The 16,681-nt window shown below is 36.3% G+C and overlaps 1 protein-coding gene across 1 annotated transcript in view; it reads left to right on the forward strand.

Moving 5' to 3' along the window:
- Window positions 1-16,681, forward strand: part of LOC150092731 (uncharacterized) — a 303,164-nt gene that overhangs the window by 195,434 nt on the left and 91,049 nt on the right. The window lies entirely within an intron of this gene.

The raw sequence follows: 16,681 nt of genomic DNA on the forward strand, positions 1-16,681 counted from the left end.
ATCACAATCATATTTGTATTTGTATGGTATCTGTTGAGAGGTGTCTTTTCAAATGATTCCTTAAATATATTTGCTTACACATGAACATCAGTGCTCCCATGGCTAGACCTTCTGTCTACTTCTCATAGTAAAGGTCTTAACTTAAAGAATGTGTTGTCCATACTGTATTTAAACAGCTTGATGGTATCTAATGAAAAAATCATCATCATCATCATACGTATCAAGGATTTAGGCCTAGCATGGCCTGTTCCGGCCTTAGACGTCATCGTTGAATCGTTTAAGAGGACGTCCTGGTTTTCTTTTTCCTAATAGCTTGTACTTTAATGCTTGTTTTGGTAATCTTTCTGTTTTCATTCTTTGAACGTGTTCCATCCATTTATGTTTATATTTTTTAATTTTTTCTATTACTGGTTCTTGGTTTAATTCTTTCATAATATCTTCGTTTCTTTTGTGATCAAATAGGGTATACTTTACAGTTTTTCTCATAAACTTCATTTCTGCTGTTGTTAATCTTTTTGTCTTTTTGTTTTATTGTCCAGATTTCGCTTCCATACATTAAAACCGGTAAGGCTAATGTATTGTATACTTTTAGCCTGATTTGTTTTTGAACTAAGGTTTGGTTTAAATATAGAGTTAATTACACCTGTTATTTTTAATTATTTTGCAATTTTTACGTTTATATCTTTTTCATTTTCATATGTGATCATACATCCTAGGTAGTTAAATGAATTCACCTGTTCTAAGATCTTGTTATCTATTACTATTTTAGTTCTTGCTGGATCTTGTCCTTTAAAGGCCATGGTTTTTGATTTTTCAGTTGATATTATCATACCATAATCTTTGGCTATCTCATTTAGATTTAAAATAGCTTTCTGTAAGTTATCTTCAGAATTTGTAATTATTATTTGGTCGTCTGCAAAGAGGAGAGTGTTTAAGTTAACTGTAGGTGAAAGTTTAATTCCTTGGTGTAAATTTTTACTCCATTTTATTATTATTTCATTTAAGTAGATATTAAAAAGAGTTGCTGAGAGGGGACATCCCTGTCGGACCCCTTGGTTTATCTCTCTTGTATATGATAGCTCGTGATTTAATCTTATTTGTATTTGATTATTTTCATATATTACTATTACTATTTTTACGGGCAACTCCAGGGAGTCATTAGACTCATCGAGGGAGGCCCCAAATCATATTCATCACAACTATTTGCATTCATACAGTATCTATCATACCTCGCCTTAAACTCATTCACTGTCACAGCATCCACCACAGACTCAGGGAGTGCATTCCACTCATTCACTACTCTAAAAGTAAAGAACCCAGCTCTAACACCTTTACTAACCACACTTTTGCCCAGTTTCCATGGATGTTCCCTAGTCCTCCCACAACCAGCCCTGTTCTCAAAAATATCTTCTGAATTAATTTTATAGAAACCCTTCAGTAATTTGAATGTATCAATCATATCTCCCCTCCTCCGCCTATCAACCAATTTTTGCAACCCCACAAATCCTCAACCTGTTCTCATACGGTTCATTCCACAGACCTGCTATCATCTTGGTCACTCGCCTCTGGAACCTTTCCACCTCCTCCCCATCAAGAAGAAACCTAGGTGACCAAATCTGAGCACAGTAGTCTAGATGGGGTCTTATCAAGGCTCGATACAGAGGAACAATAACCTGCTTGTCTCTGCTTATCAACGTATTCTTCAGCAACCAAGTGATTTGATGAGCTGTTTTGGTCACTTTTGCAATGTGTCCCCTAAATTTCAATTCCTTATCTACCAACACTCCTAAATCTCGTGCCTCATCAATTTCCTGGAGCAGGGTTCCACCAATGCAGTAAACTGCCGCCAATCTTTTCACCCCAAAATGCATAACCTTACATTTTGCCACATTAAACTGACATCCATTCTCCTTAGCCCAGACCTCCAATCTATCCAAATCATCCTGCAAAATTTTGACATCATCTGCATTCACTATTGCCCTACCCAACTTCGCATCATCCGCAAACAAATGAACTGTTCCTCTCAGATCATTTCCTATATCATTTATGAACAAATTAAACAGCAGTGGTCCAAGAACAGATCCTTGTGGCACACCACTAGTCACAGGCCGTCTTGTGGACTCTACTCCCGAGTAAACCACTCTCTGATATCTCTCCGTCAACCACCCTCCTATCCATCTCACCAACCCTATGTCCATTCCCATATGCTGCAATTTACTGATTAGAATTCCATGTGGAATCCTGTCAAAGGCCTTGGCAAGGTCCAGTAGAATCACCGTAAACCCATTACCCTTATCCAGTTCAGCCGTCACTGTGTTATAATACGTGAGCAAGTTACTGAGGCATGACCTACCCTTCACAAAACCATGATGTCCCCGATACAGTATCCCATTTTCTTCTATCCAATCTTGTATTTTCCTCTTGACTATTTTCTCTAAGACCTTGACAATGATTCCTGATATGCTAATCGGTCGGTAATTTACAACAGCAGTCTTGGAACCACCTTTATGCAGTGGAACTATTTTCCCCTCTTTCCACCCACTCGGGACTAACCCAGACCCGAGACTCAAATTAAACAAAATGGTCAAGGGTACTGGCAATTCTTTAGCTGCTTCTCGTACAACACGAGCTGGTATACCATCCAATCCCACAGATGTATTGACATTGAGGTTATCCAATAGACTACTCACCTCCACTTCATTAACCACAATTCCCGTATAATCTACTGGTTTATTCGTTTCTGCAATGTCACCACCTGGATGATATACTTTTGCAAAGTGCTCACTCAGTAACTCAACTATCTCAACTGATTCAGTTACCTCCCTACCATCGGCATTCTTTAAAATCAATCTGCCATGTACATTTTTCCTTTTACTTGCTACATATCTAAAAACTGTTTAGGATTCTCTTTAGCCTGCATGGCCAATGTTCTTTCGTAATCCTTTTTTGCTTTTCTTACCACACTCGTCACCCTTCTGGCCTGCGCTTTATACCGTTCATGTGCCTGCCGGTCACCCTTCTCCTTAAATTCCCTCCATAGTTGTTTCTTTTTCTGCATCTCAAGCTTAATGGTGTTATTCATCCATTTAACCCCCTACTTGATTTATTATTCGGACTCTAGGTATACATTCAGCCATTGCTTCATGCAAGCACTTCTTAACTACCTCCCATGCTCTATCAACTTCTAGTCCTTGCAGTTGTACATGCCATGGCACTGAACCAATCAAACTCCTAAGTTTGTCATACTTTCCAGCCCGATAATTCCACATGTACCCTGTCTTAATTGAAAATTCTACACCTTTAGCCACCTCCCAAGTTAAGACCCTATGATCACTCTCACCGATTGGTGGCAATGTGGTCATATTTGTTACAGCCAAATCCTCAGATGTAATTACTAGGTCAAGCACTCTCTGACCCCTAGTATTTTCCATTACATGCTGTCGCAGATAGTTATCCCTTAATAACCGCATAAAATCCAGTTCCTTCCTCCCGTGTGTCCTCTCCTCACTCCAATCAATGCGACCATAGTTGAAATCTCCCATAATAATCACCCTCCTTCCACCCATTTCTTCTATTTGCTTGTGCATACTGTCATCACCATCTTTTCCATCACCTGGTCTATAGCAGCACCCAATTGTATATTTAGTTCTGCTAGCCACAATCTCACACCAAATGGCCTCAAATGTGCTGTTTTCTCTATCCTGCAATTTAACTTCTATTCTCCTTGGCTGGAGCTCATCAGCTATCATCAACAATACTCCTCCCCCCATTTTATTCTCTCTGTCATTCCTGAACACACTATACCCATTACATTCAATCCCACTAGTTATATCATCTACAGTCATCCATGTTTCACTAATACCTATAACCTGTGGTCTGGAAGTGCCAACCATGGCCAAAAACCCTTCCTTCTTGTTCCTAATACTCCTAGTATTAGTGTACATGAATTTAAGACCTCCATTAGCCCCAACCCTACCTTGATGCCTTATATTAACTATCCCACTCAGATTTGTTGTCCTTATTTGCTCTGGCATATTATATTCATTCTTACATTCAACTACCTCCATAAGGACTGTATCTCTACTCCCCCCCCCCCCAACAAATCTAGTTTCCCTGAATTTGCACATCCACTACATTCAGCAACACTTTCTCAAGTCTTCTTACACCGTAACCATTCAAATGCAAGCCATCCATCTTATATAGATCCTTTCGCCCATCAAACTCACTCCACACATCCACAAATTCCACACCACTCGTCATACATAACCCACGCATAAAGTCATTTGCAATTATAGCCCTCCTTTTAAACATTTCACTGTCATACCGTGGCAAAAGACTAATCATTCTAACTCTCTCACTCTTTTCTTTTGCTACCTCAAACAATTCATTCAGGTCTTCTATCATTTCCATTTTATCTCCTTTCAAATCATTTGTACCTGCCACAACAATCATTTCTTTCACCCTTTCCTTTTGCTCTCTAATAGACGCAGTTACGTCCTTTATGGTCGCACCAGGTTGGTACGATTTTGTCAAATCCTCTACTAACACACCTCGTACTAACGAGTCTCCATACAGCACTCTATCCTTCATTTTGTTCATGTTCACATTCATACGTCTATTTTTCCTGTCATACCTTTTATTATTGGTTGGTTCATTCAGTCTACTTTTGTTCATGCACTCTAGCTGCTGTTTTGCTCTTTCTATCGCACTATTCAACAACGCGATCTTACTCAATGCATCTATCTCATCTTTTTTGTTCTCTGAGAAACCATTTATACTATCATTCACACTTTCTACATTCACACTCTCACAATTTTCATGTACAACCTTGCCGTTTCTTGTCATATCCCTATTTCCTTCATTCTGAAGGTTGACAAAAATATCACACTCACGATCCGAAATACACTTCAATTCTGCATTCTCCCTACATTTTCTACACACATTCAATCCTTTATTATCATCTAACCACACTCCGACCGCACTCCGCAAAGCGTACATTTCACAGCTAGTACACTGACTCATTTCTTTTATGCTACCGTTCTTTGATAATGATGGCGAACCTTCATTACTGGCCGCCATTTTCCTTCGCACAGGTGCCATACTTATCTGTAACGTGTTTTGTCAAATTATACGTTATAACACACCAAAAATAGACGCACTAAAACATGCAAGGCAAACAAAACAAAACTACACAATATTAAGTAATTTGTATCGATAACTGAAAATGATACTTATCTTATCTGGAGCTTGCACTAACACTACACATTACGAATTCATCTAGCGGTGACTTCCCGACATAGATTATGTTATAAAACACTTTAGTACACTAACCACGCTAATAAAGCTCCAATAATATACCAAAATTAAACACTTAAGTCCATTAAATTGAATCCAAAACACCAATAAATCAACAAAAAACACAAATCTCTCTGGAGCTCTCCGATAGCACGTCCGTTCACCAGCTAGCCTCGACACCAATGTCTCTTGTGATAGCTTTTAGGATATTATTTGGTATTTGTCTTTCTTTTAATATGTTAAATAATATGTTTCTTTTAACTTTGTCAAATGCTTTTTCAAAGTCAATAAATGCAATATGTGTTTCCAAATTATATTCTCTTCTTTTCTCTACTATTAATTTTAGGCAAAAGGCTGGGTCTATACATGATTGTCCTTTTCTAAATCCATTCTGTACCTCTAGAATAAAGTTTTTGGAATATTTCATTAGTTTGTTATTTAAGATTCTGCTATATATTTTGTAACAGGAATTTAGTATACTGATACCTCTATAGTTTTTAGGGTCATCTCTATTACCTTTCTTAAAGATAGGAATCACAATTGCTTTTTACCATTCTATTGAGGGGATACCAGTTGAGCAAATTTTATTTAAAAATAATAAGAGTTTTTTTTTGAATCTTGTTCCTGCATATTTATATAGTTCTGAACCTAGCTTATCTTCTCCAGGTGATTTTCCGTTTCTTGTTTCTTTCAGGCTGATTTCTAATTCTTCTTCAGTTATTTCCTTTTCATTTTCGTTAATTGTTTGCCAGTTGTCTTTTTTAAAATATTTGTCTGTCCACAGTTCTGTGTAGTAATTTAGAAATTCTTCTAATTTTAATTCAGTGTTTAATTTTATGTTTTCTTTGGTATCTGCATTTAGGTGTTTCAAAATCTTATATACATTGGGTCTTATTTTATATAAATCATGTTCTAAATTAGAAACAAATTTATTCCATGATTCTCTATGTCTTTTTCTGACTTCTCTTTTAGCTATGGCTCTTATTCTTTTATATTCTATTTCATCTTCTAATCTTTTACTGCTTAACCATTTGTGATAGGCTTCTTTTTTCTTTTTAATTATTTCTTTGATTGTATCATCCCAGATCTTCAGTTTTTTTCTTTTATTGAATTTTTTGGTCTTTCCTAAGCTTTCATTTGCTGCTGCATTTAGTATCATTTTTATATTAAGCCATTCTATTTCTATTTCTTCATTTTGTTTTATTTTATCTAGATATTGGTTAATTCTTTGTTTATATAGCCATTGTACATTTGTGTCATTCAATAGTCTAGTTTTATAAGCAAATGTTTCAATTTTTCTTTCTGTTCTTGTTACTTGTAGCCATTTAGGTGGTAATCTTAATTTTATTTTAACAAGGAAGTGGTCACTGCTTATTTCATATCCTCTGTGAACTCTAACATCTAGTGAAAATTTTGATGTCTTTTCATTTAATATGAAGTAATCTAATATTGATTTCCATCCTCTTGCTGCCCAAGTATATTTATGTATGTCTTTATGTTTATAGAAAGAATTTATTATTTTTAGGTTATTATAAACTACAAAGTCAATCAATTTTTTACCATTTCTGTTTAGAGTGTGTTCTCCATGTATTCTTATATTATTATTAATTTTCGTGTTTCCAATTCTTGCATTTAAGTCTCCTGCTAAAATCATGTAGTCATTTTTATTTATTTTATTATAGATGTTTTGTAGCTGATTATAAAAATCAGTATTATCCTGTTCTCTTCCTTCTTCTGGGGCATATAAACCAATTATTGTTAATTAGCCTCTATCTATTTTTATTCTAGCTTCTATTATTCTTTCATTCCATAATTTATAATGTTTCAATAGTTTTGAAAGGGAGTTATGAATCCAAATCATGACTCCTGCTTGTGCTCTTTGGTCTCTGTCGACTCCACTGTATATCACATGAAAATTTTCAGTTCTCATAGTTCCTTTTAATTTCTTTTTTGTTTCAGTGATTACTGCTAATTTAAAATTTCTTTCATTTAATAACTGGTCTAATTCTATTTCTTTATATGCTATTCCTCTTACATTCCAGTTTGCTATGTGTATTATATTTTGTCTTTTCCATTTTTGTTTTCCCTTTTCCATTCCAGGGTCGTTTCCTATAGATTCAATCCAATTATCTTTTTCTGTCAGCTTACAAGTAGGATTATGTTCTCCATGTCAGGGGACTAGCCTGATGATGGAATAGTTCAGTGGTAGGGCTGCTACCTTAAGGCTTCTGAACTAGCCTTCTTCCGAATTTAAACCCATAGGAGGAATAGGGTATATTGAAGGGGAAAGAGTAGATTATAGAAGAAATATAGTAAGGTTTATTGAGAGGGTATAGTTGTAAGGCCAGAAATGAAAAGACCCCATGGCCCTCGAGTACTCTAATAGCATAAGGGTCATAAAGTAAGAAGAGTTGGCTGATAAAGCCTTATAGGAAAGATTAAAGTAAGTGGATCTTCCTCAAAGTAGAAGAAGAAGGAGAGGATAGATCCAGCTAGGGGTCCATGGGAGTGCTGCTTCCCTTACAATCAAGATGATTGCCCCTTATGGCCCTGTTGGTCCACGAGTCCTTATTCAGTATATTCGGACCACCCCACCATATATATATATATACACACATGCACGCGTATGTACACACACACACATGGTGGGCTCCCCTATCCGCCACCCAGGGGACGCGCTCTCTAGGGGTTACAGGGTCCCCTGAGAGCTAATGAAAAAATATCTTCTAATAATAGTATGGAGTCTTTTCTTGGAACACTAATAAAAAAGGCTAATAACGTCTAAACTTGCCAGAATATTTTTCAGATCCAAATTAATGTCCTTGACTTTGCTGATGAAGTCTTAGGATTTTTTATAAAAAACAATGTTGTTTTTTTTTGCGTCTAACAAAGTGTTAGACTAAAAGTCATTGAAATTCCTTTGCAATTTCAATGACTTTCTTAACAGCTTAAACCAAAATGTCTAATTCGTAGTGGAAGTTGAAATAAATAGGACACTTCTGATCTATCAGGATTAAACAAGAATATAATTTCCTGACAGTTTTAATTAAATTGATAACCAAGTGAAAGAACTTTCTATATATATTGCTCAAGTCCAGAGTATTTTAATAATAAGGTGTTACACCTTTTCATTACTGCTATATGGGATATATATGAATTCTGTGCATCACTTCAATCTTGCTCTCTGCACTGGAATCGACCGTGAGATGCGGTGATTAATACCCTTGGAGGATAATGGATGGCAATGCTGTAGCCAATGAAGTTCTAACTGATGCTCGGCTATTGCTGTTACCCTCTTGCCATGATCAGAGCTTTAATAGCTCAATAACACCTTATCTCTACACTGTTCTCTACAGATAACGGGGAAGATGAAAAGCGTTCTTACTTTGCCCCTTTAAGCCAGTCCTTATAAGGATTATAATCTTGCTATCTCTTCTGTGTCTGGTTCACACTAATGACATTTTAATAATGTTTGCTTTTGGACTTGATTCTGGTGAGTAGAGAGAGAGAGAGAGAGAGAGAGAGAGGTTCTGCTTGGTGATAGGTTTTTACCTGTCAATGAGAAGAGTTACCGATGAGATTTTGATGAGTTCAGGATCTTCATGTGTCAACTTTGTTTACTTACATTTGGATAAAAGATTAAATAAGAATATAATTTCTTGGCATTTTTAATTTAATCATCTAGGACAGTGCTTCCCAAACTTCTGGATGTCAGGGCCCCCTTTGCAAAAATTAAAATATTTCACGGCCCCCCTCGAAAAAAAATCGTAATAGAGATATATTATTATAATATTTATTGTATTTATATTCAATACAAAACATACACAGCGAATATTGCAAAAATCAAATGCATATATTACATTTTTTGCCTCTTACCGTTTGGTTCTGAAGACGATGCGGGCTGATCTGGTAAAATATGAAATACTGTCCTTTTTTTTTTTTTTTTTTTTTTTGAGTCTGTTTCTGCTTCTTCTGATTGTTCGCGGGAATTTTTTTAAATTTTTTTTATCAGCCACTTATCCATCTCAGGGTTAAATTTTTTAACGTGGAATAGATCAAATAATATCGCCACTTACCGATACTGGCACGCCACAGACTAATAACATGAAATTAGTGAATATTACCTGAATAAGGGAATCCCCGGACCAGGAACATTTTTCTCTTTTGTGACTTTTCTCCCTTTACAGTAATTAAGCCTAACGCGGAACAGTCAGCAAAGGTAGGTTATTAAAACGTGTGTATGATTGGTGCGGTATTAACAAAAGATGGCGCAACCGAAAGATAAAAGCATAGCTGACAATTGAGTTGAAATGCTAACTCTCTTCAACCGAATTCCATATGTGAAACTGCCATAACATTCATTTTATATATATATATTACTTAGTTTTAACACTTTTACGAATTTTAACATGTTCGGTTAAATTTTATTGCTGCCTTGGGAAATCGAACTCACATACATCTAATTAATAACAATAGTTTTTAGTTAGATACTGCGTTTGCCCATGCAACATATTGTTTTGTTTCAGTCTATACAGCATAGTTTCTGTATGAGGGGACATGTAATTCATTAATTAGTGTTTTTATCCAAGTTGTCTCTAATTGCACTATTTGTTGAGAAATATATTACACAGACTCCTCATACCTTATTCACTGGCATAATAAAAGTACTTGTTTTTATTGCCTCTGCAGTATAGTGGCTATTAGGGAGGGCGTGTTGTTTACCACTGCAAACGAGTTACTATCTCCCCACATGAACTTGTTTAAGCTTTTTTTCATGTGTGAAGTATATGCGAAACTTTTATTGGTAACAGAAAACTAGCTCGGATGACAGTGATAATATAAAACGAGTTTTGATATGTATATAAAGTCAATATCAACAGTCCCTGATTACGAATGCGTGATGAAAGGGACAGGAAGATTTGGAGCTTCCCTGGAGAGCATTCGAAGTAAATACAATTAACCACTGCTTTGAAATGAAACATATGAATAAGCAATATTTACTAATATTCATTAAGCACCACAATACGCAAAAAGCAAAGTTTGTGAACCAACACCAATGTGTGAATTTTTCCATTAAAATATAAAAAAATAACAAAAAAGAAATAATAAAAGTTAAATACGTTTCTTTTAAAATAAAAAAATCTACTTAGTCTTAAAACATTTTAAATTTGTTTTCATTATTTCATGGCCCCCCCCCTCAACAAAACCTACGGCCCCCAAGGGGGCCGTGGCCCACAGTTTGGGAAGCGCTGATCTAGGAAACCTTCAACAAATAAATTGTAAATCTGAACTGTCTGTATACAGGATGAAAAACCAAACTTTCCAGTCCAGGAGAAACTACCCAGTAATCTCCATATGAGATTAGCTAACTTGCCTGCAACTGAAAAAGCCCATAGAAATATTTGTATGGTCATGTATTAAAACAACTTGATGGTATCCGATGAAAAAATATCTTCTAATAATAGTATGGAGTCTTTTCTTGGAACACTAATAAAAAAGGCTAATAACATTTAAACTTGCCAGAATATTTTTCAGATCCAAATTAATGTCCTTGACTTTGCTGATGAAGTCTGAGGATTTTTTATATAAAACAATGTTGTTGTTTTTTAGTCTAACAAAGTGGAAAAACTTTGAATGTCCACAATAGGTCTAAATGGGATAGCTAGCCTCTTTATGAATTTTATGAACAGTCTATTTATATATCTGGAAGTTTTGGATATTTCACAGTAATTTGTTCTTTAATTTCCTTAGGACAATTATAAAAATATCCTTTATTAAATCATTTGTTTTGTAATGAACATTCATGTGGGGGTCATTCTGCAGTTGTCTATAAGTATTGACACTATTAAGTAAGTCTATCACCCGTGCAAATCTATATCAGGAATAATTTAATGATGAAGATGGTGATCCAGTTGAGATTCTGTGATTTTCTGCGAATATATCATATGATGGTAGGAATATCTCAAGTAAGGGTAGTATGTTTTGAGAGAGAGATTAGGAGACTCAAAAGGCTGACTGATGTGAGACAAACTAGAGCAAGTGTGAGAAAGTTATGGGAATGAAAAAAAAGGAAAGAGAACGAAAGAACCAGGGATGGAGAGAAAGTCAGAAGAGCACAGGGCACAAATTTTTGCAAAAAGATAGTGAGTGTATTGCCAAAATATGATAATGCAGAACTGAAGAGGGAGCAGCAGTAATAAATGATGTGATAGAAAGAATGTATCAAAAGAGATCTGGAATATATGGATGTAATTCTTGGGGTGCAGTTGATGATAGATCTTACTTAGCTGAGATGTCATCTAGGTAAGAAATATTTATCAGCAGCAATGGCAAATCCTCAATTGAAAAACATAATGATTATCAGTCAAGTGGATTGCTAAGGAAATCAGGCAGGAACTACAAAAAAGAGGTTATGGAAAAGTATAAAGCGAGAAGTTGAGAGCAGTTGCATGAAGAATAAAAGAATCAAGCCAAGAAAGTAACTAGTATAGTAAGGTTGACAAAAATAGAATATGAGAATAGCACTACAGTCCAAGGAAAATCTTAACGAATTTTTTTGTTATGTGGCCAGTAGGAAGAGAAATGATTGCAGACGAATGACCCTGTTCAATGGAAATGAGGGTCAAGTGACGAATACAGATGATATAATGAAACTGATAATCACTTGATTAGAGTATTTCATCCCAGAAAAGCAGATTTTATTCTTGGAGGGATGGGGAAAGAAGGTTTAGAAGTGTGTGTGTGTGTGTATATACACACACACACACAGGTGGTCCTTGTGTTATAGACGACCTGACTTATGGCATCCTCTACTTACAAACAGGCTTCCAAGTCTCCCTATAAGGATAATTAATAATTAAATGATTGAATTAATAATTTGGGAACTAGTTTCTTTGCACATGTAAACAAACTCACATGGCATAAGGGTTTAGTTGGTCCAGCATCTTTATACTAGTGGTTAGTCTCCTTGTTTATATGGTCTCTTACACACAGCATCACTTTCTCCTTAACTTGTTTATTCAGTTTTGTGAGTCCGTGATTACTCTTATGACCGTGCCTCCAAAATGAAAGTCCATTGCAAGTCCAGGTGAGCCTGCAGCAGCGAAGAGAAACATGATTACAATAGAAACGAGATATAATTAAGCGTTTTGGAGAGAGGCCAGACGCCATCATTCATTGCTGATTGAATATAGCAATTATGATGCCATCAAAAATTGCTGATACTTAGGAGGAAGTGAAGCAATCAACAGTGAAAGGCATGTGGAACAAACTACTGTGCCCTCAATCAGACCTAAAGATGTTCTCAGGAATGTATATTGTCCATAACCTCAGGACTGCCTGTATTTATATAATATTCATCCAGGCTTGATTTGCTTCCTCATCTTTAAGTAAAAGGCTGGTTATATTCCACTAATTCGAGCCCTACCCAAGGACCTATGAACTGTGAAAATACCTTCTTAATATGAATGCTGTGCTGAACAAAGTGGCCTTTTGCAGCTGCCAAGTTTTTAATCCAACTTGGGTGTTTCTAGATGTTTTTTCAGTGTTTTGGGGGATGGTGCCTAAAGCACCTATTACTTTGGGAACAACTTTCATTTTCTTTTGCCAAATTTGTTCAACTTCGACTTGCAATTCACAATACTTTGTAATTTTTTCAGTTTCTTTTTTTGTCAATTCGGCTATCTCCTGGTACTGATATTTCGATAAACTGAACACCGTTGTTTTCACTTTTTTTCAACCACTGTTATGTCAGGTGTATTACATTCCAGGCTTTTGTCAGTCTGGATTTTAAAATCCCAGAGTATTTTAGCTTTTTAATTGTAATAACTTTTTGGTCAACTCTATGCTTCCAGTAGTCTTTAGATACTTTAAACCCATACCGTTTACATAAATGTAAAAACGGCTGAACTTATAAGGGTAATGGGTTTACAGTGATTCTACTGGACCTTGCCAAGGCCTCTGCTAGGATACCACATGGAACCCTAATCAGTAAACTGGAGCAGATGGGGATGGATATAGGGTTGGTGAGATGGATAGGAGGGTGGTTGATGGAGAGATACCAGAGAGTGGTTTATTCAGGAGTTGAGTCTAAAAGATGGCTTGTGACTAGTGGTGTGCTGCAGGGCTCTGTTCTTGGACCACTACTTTTCAATTTGTTCATCAATGATATAGGAAAGGATCTGAGAAGAAGTGTTCACTTGTTTGCTGATGATGCAAAGTTGGGTAGGGCAATTGTGAGTGCACAGGATGTCAAAATTTTACAGGATGATTTGGATAATTCGGAGGACTGGGCTAGGAAAAATGGATGTCAGTTTAATGCGGCAAAGTGTAAGGTTATGCATTTTGGGGTGAAAAGAATAGCAGCAGTATATCGCATTGTTGGAACCGTACTCCAGGAGATTGATGAGGCAAGGGATTTGGGAGTGTTGGTGGATAGGGAATTGAAGTTTAGGGGGCACATTTGCAAAAGTGGCTAAATCAGCTCATCAAATCACTTGGCTTCTGAAAAATACTTTAACATGCAGAGACAAACAAGTTATTGTTCCTCTGTATTGAGCCTTGATAAGACCCTATCTGGACTACTGTGCCCAGTTATGGGTGCCAGGGTTTCTTCGTGATGGGGAGGAAGTGGAGAGGATCCAGAGACGAGTGACCAAGATGATAGCAGGTCTGTGGAATGAACCTTATGAGAATAGGTTGAAGATTTGTGGGTTGCAGAAATTGGACGATAGGCGAAGGAGGGGTGATATGATTGAGACATTCAAATTACTGAAGGGTTTTTATAAGATTGATCCAGAAGATATTTTTGAAAATAGGACTGGTGGTGGGAGGACTAGGGGCCATGCATGGAAGCTGGGTAAGAATGTGGTTAACAAGGGTGTTAGAGCTAGGTTGTTTACTTGGAGAGTGGCAAATGAGTGGAATAAGCTGCCAGAGTCTGTTGTGGGTGCTATGACCATGAACGAGTTCAAGGCAAGGTATGATAGATACTGTGTGAATGTCGAATAGTTGTTCTTGACATGATGTTAGGGCCTTCCTCGATGAGTCTGTCGACTCCTTGGAGTTGCCCAGGATGATAATAATAATAATAATAATAATAATAATAATAAATGCCAGTGAATTATCTTAGCTACATTATCATGCCTTTTATGGTATTCAGTTTGTGCGATTTTGCTTCACCCACTTATACTGTGGTCTACCATTTCTTCCTTCACTTTGCACAATCTGAATTTCCTATCTTCTTGAATTTTTTGTATTTTTGCTTTCATAACATTGGTTTTAATGGCTTGTTCTTGTGCTGCAAAAATTACCGACTGTTTCTTTCTTTAGTGCTCCATTTCTCAACCATTGCCAGGTCAAGTTGTTGTCAGTGCTATAATCTATGCTGTGAAGGTATTTTCCATGCAGTGCTTATTTTTCCATCTTTCAATTCTTACTTTTACTTGGTTGGTCTTGTACTCCAATTTTGTCTCCATGGGTTTAAATAAATCCTCTTTCCTTACCTCGATTAAAACTTTTTCCGTTGTTTGCTGCAGATAATCATTCAGATTTCATTTTTCTACTCAATAATTTGCTTTAATTGTAATAATCCTCTGCCTCCTTTTTGCGTGATAGGTAGAGCTTATCAATGTCACTGTGAGGATTGAGGACATGGTGCATTGTCATTAATGTTTGAGTTTTTTGGGCTAAATTCTCCATTCAACAATACCTGCTGAATTGCTTTTATCAAATTTCCAGCATTAAGCATTGACTTAAGGAGTTTTCTTAGTTGCCTTATGTATTCTGCTCAAGTTTTTTCTTTGATCTTATTATGCAGAATTTCTGATGGTTCTAAAATTCCCAAATATTTGTAGCTATCTTTGAATTTTATTGCCTTGAATTTTTCCTCATTGAGCAGCTTGATTTTGTTCAGGTCTTCAACTTTTCCTCTTGTTATTCCTGCAATGCTGTATTTGTCTAAGCCAAAATCCATGAGATATCTTGACTGAATATGTGTGCAGTATTAAGCAATGATACAAATTCATTCTCTGATTTTGCTTCAGATCATCCATGTATAGAAGGTGAGATATCTTTGCACTTTTATATATATGTATATATAGGGTGTTCGGGATAAATTTGACAGTTTCGTAAGGAAAAAGAAAATCTTCTTTGTATCTATTAAATTTAATGAATTGACAAAAAAACATTACAGGCAGAGTTAATTACAATACTATCAACAAGATTTACTCAAAATAACCACCATTAGCATCGATCACAGCTTCAATTCTGCTTCGGAACCTCGAACAAGCTGATGCTACAGTCTCCCTGGGAAGGGCCGCAAAAACTGTTTTAATTTTATCCATTAACTGGGCTTTTGTATTACTGGAAGTGCAATTGGTGTCTTTTTCAACTGCGCCCCATATAAAATAATCCATGGGGTTAAGGTCTGGGGAGTTTGGAGGCCAAACATTTGGACTGGTGAAGTCGTAGAAATTTTCAGACAACCATTTTTGACTTTTCCCAGAGGTGTGGCAAGGGGCCGAATCCTGCTGCCATACATACGGCCTACCATTGGCTACCCTTGTTATCCAGGGCTTGACTACAGTTAGCAACTCCACGAACAAAGCCCGAATTCCAATGCCAGGGTTCTTCAACACCTGTTCCTGCAGATTTGCGAGGAATTCTGCTGTACGAACGCAATCAGATCGTCTGCTAGGGATCTTTCTTCTTGCTACATCCTCGTAGTCACCATTGCAAGTCTCTAGTTCATGCCTGATTATTTTTACTGTATTCAGGGAGCATTGGGCAGCAGTCGTAATATCCTTATTTTGATGGCGGGCACGAATCATCATGATACAAGTTATTCTCTTCCATGATTCAGGTGGGTTCCAGCTATCCATCCTTTCTGACATCTTGTATATGAATGAAGAAGGGTCCAAACTTTTAAATGAAGAGAAGTGTGTGTTAATACATGTAACTTACGGAAAAATATAATTAATTATAAATATGTCAAATTTATCCCGAACACCCTGTATGTATATATATATATGAGGGTGTGCTGAAATGTTGTGATAATCACCATAAAGGAATTGAGGTAGAACCATATTCTAGGTAGTTTATCAGAACCTTTCAACCCCCCCCATGTATATTTTTGTGTTGCTCCCACCCACAAAAGTTTATTTGCAAATTTATAGTATGTTTTGTACTGTGAGTGTGCTAAGGAGTTTTTTTTTCCTATTTTTATACTGTAGTCCTCCCCTTATCCATGGTCAACCCTGGTCCAAAAATATTAAATGGAAAATTCCAGAAATAAACAATTTATGATTACCTCAGCAAAGTGGATATTAGATTAAACATTATTTCAAAGCCGAATGTTTGTAGAAACTATGAAAGTTTCTTAAGTTGA

Source organism: Typopeltis vanoorti, chromosome 25 (assembly GCF_054136105.1).
Source record: "Typopeltis vanoorti isolate ZY-2024b chromosome 25, IOZ_Tvanoo_1.0, whole genome shotgun sequence".
In the NCBI taxonomy this organism is placed as follows: Eukaryota; Metazoa; Arthropoda; class Arachnida; order Uropygi; family Thelyphonidae; genus Typopeltis; species Typopeltis vanoorti.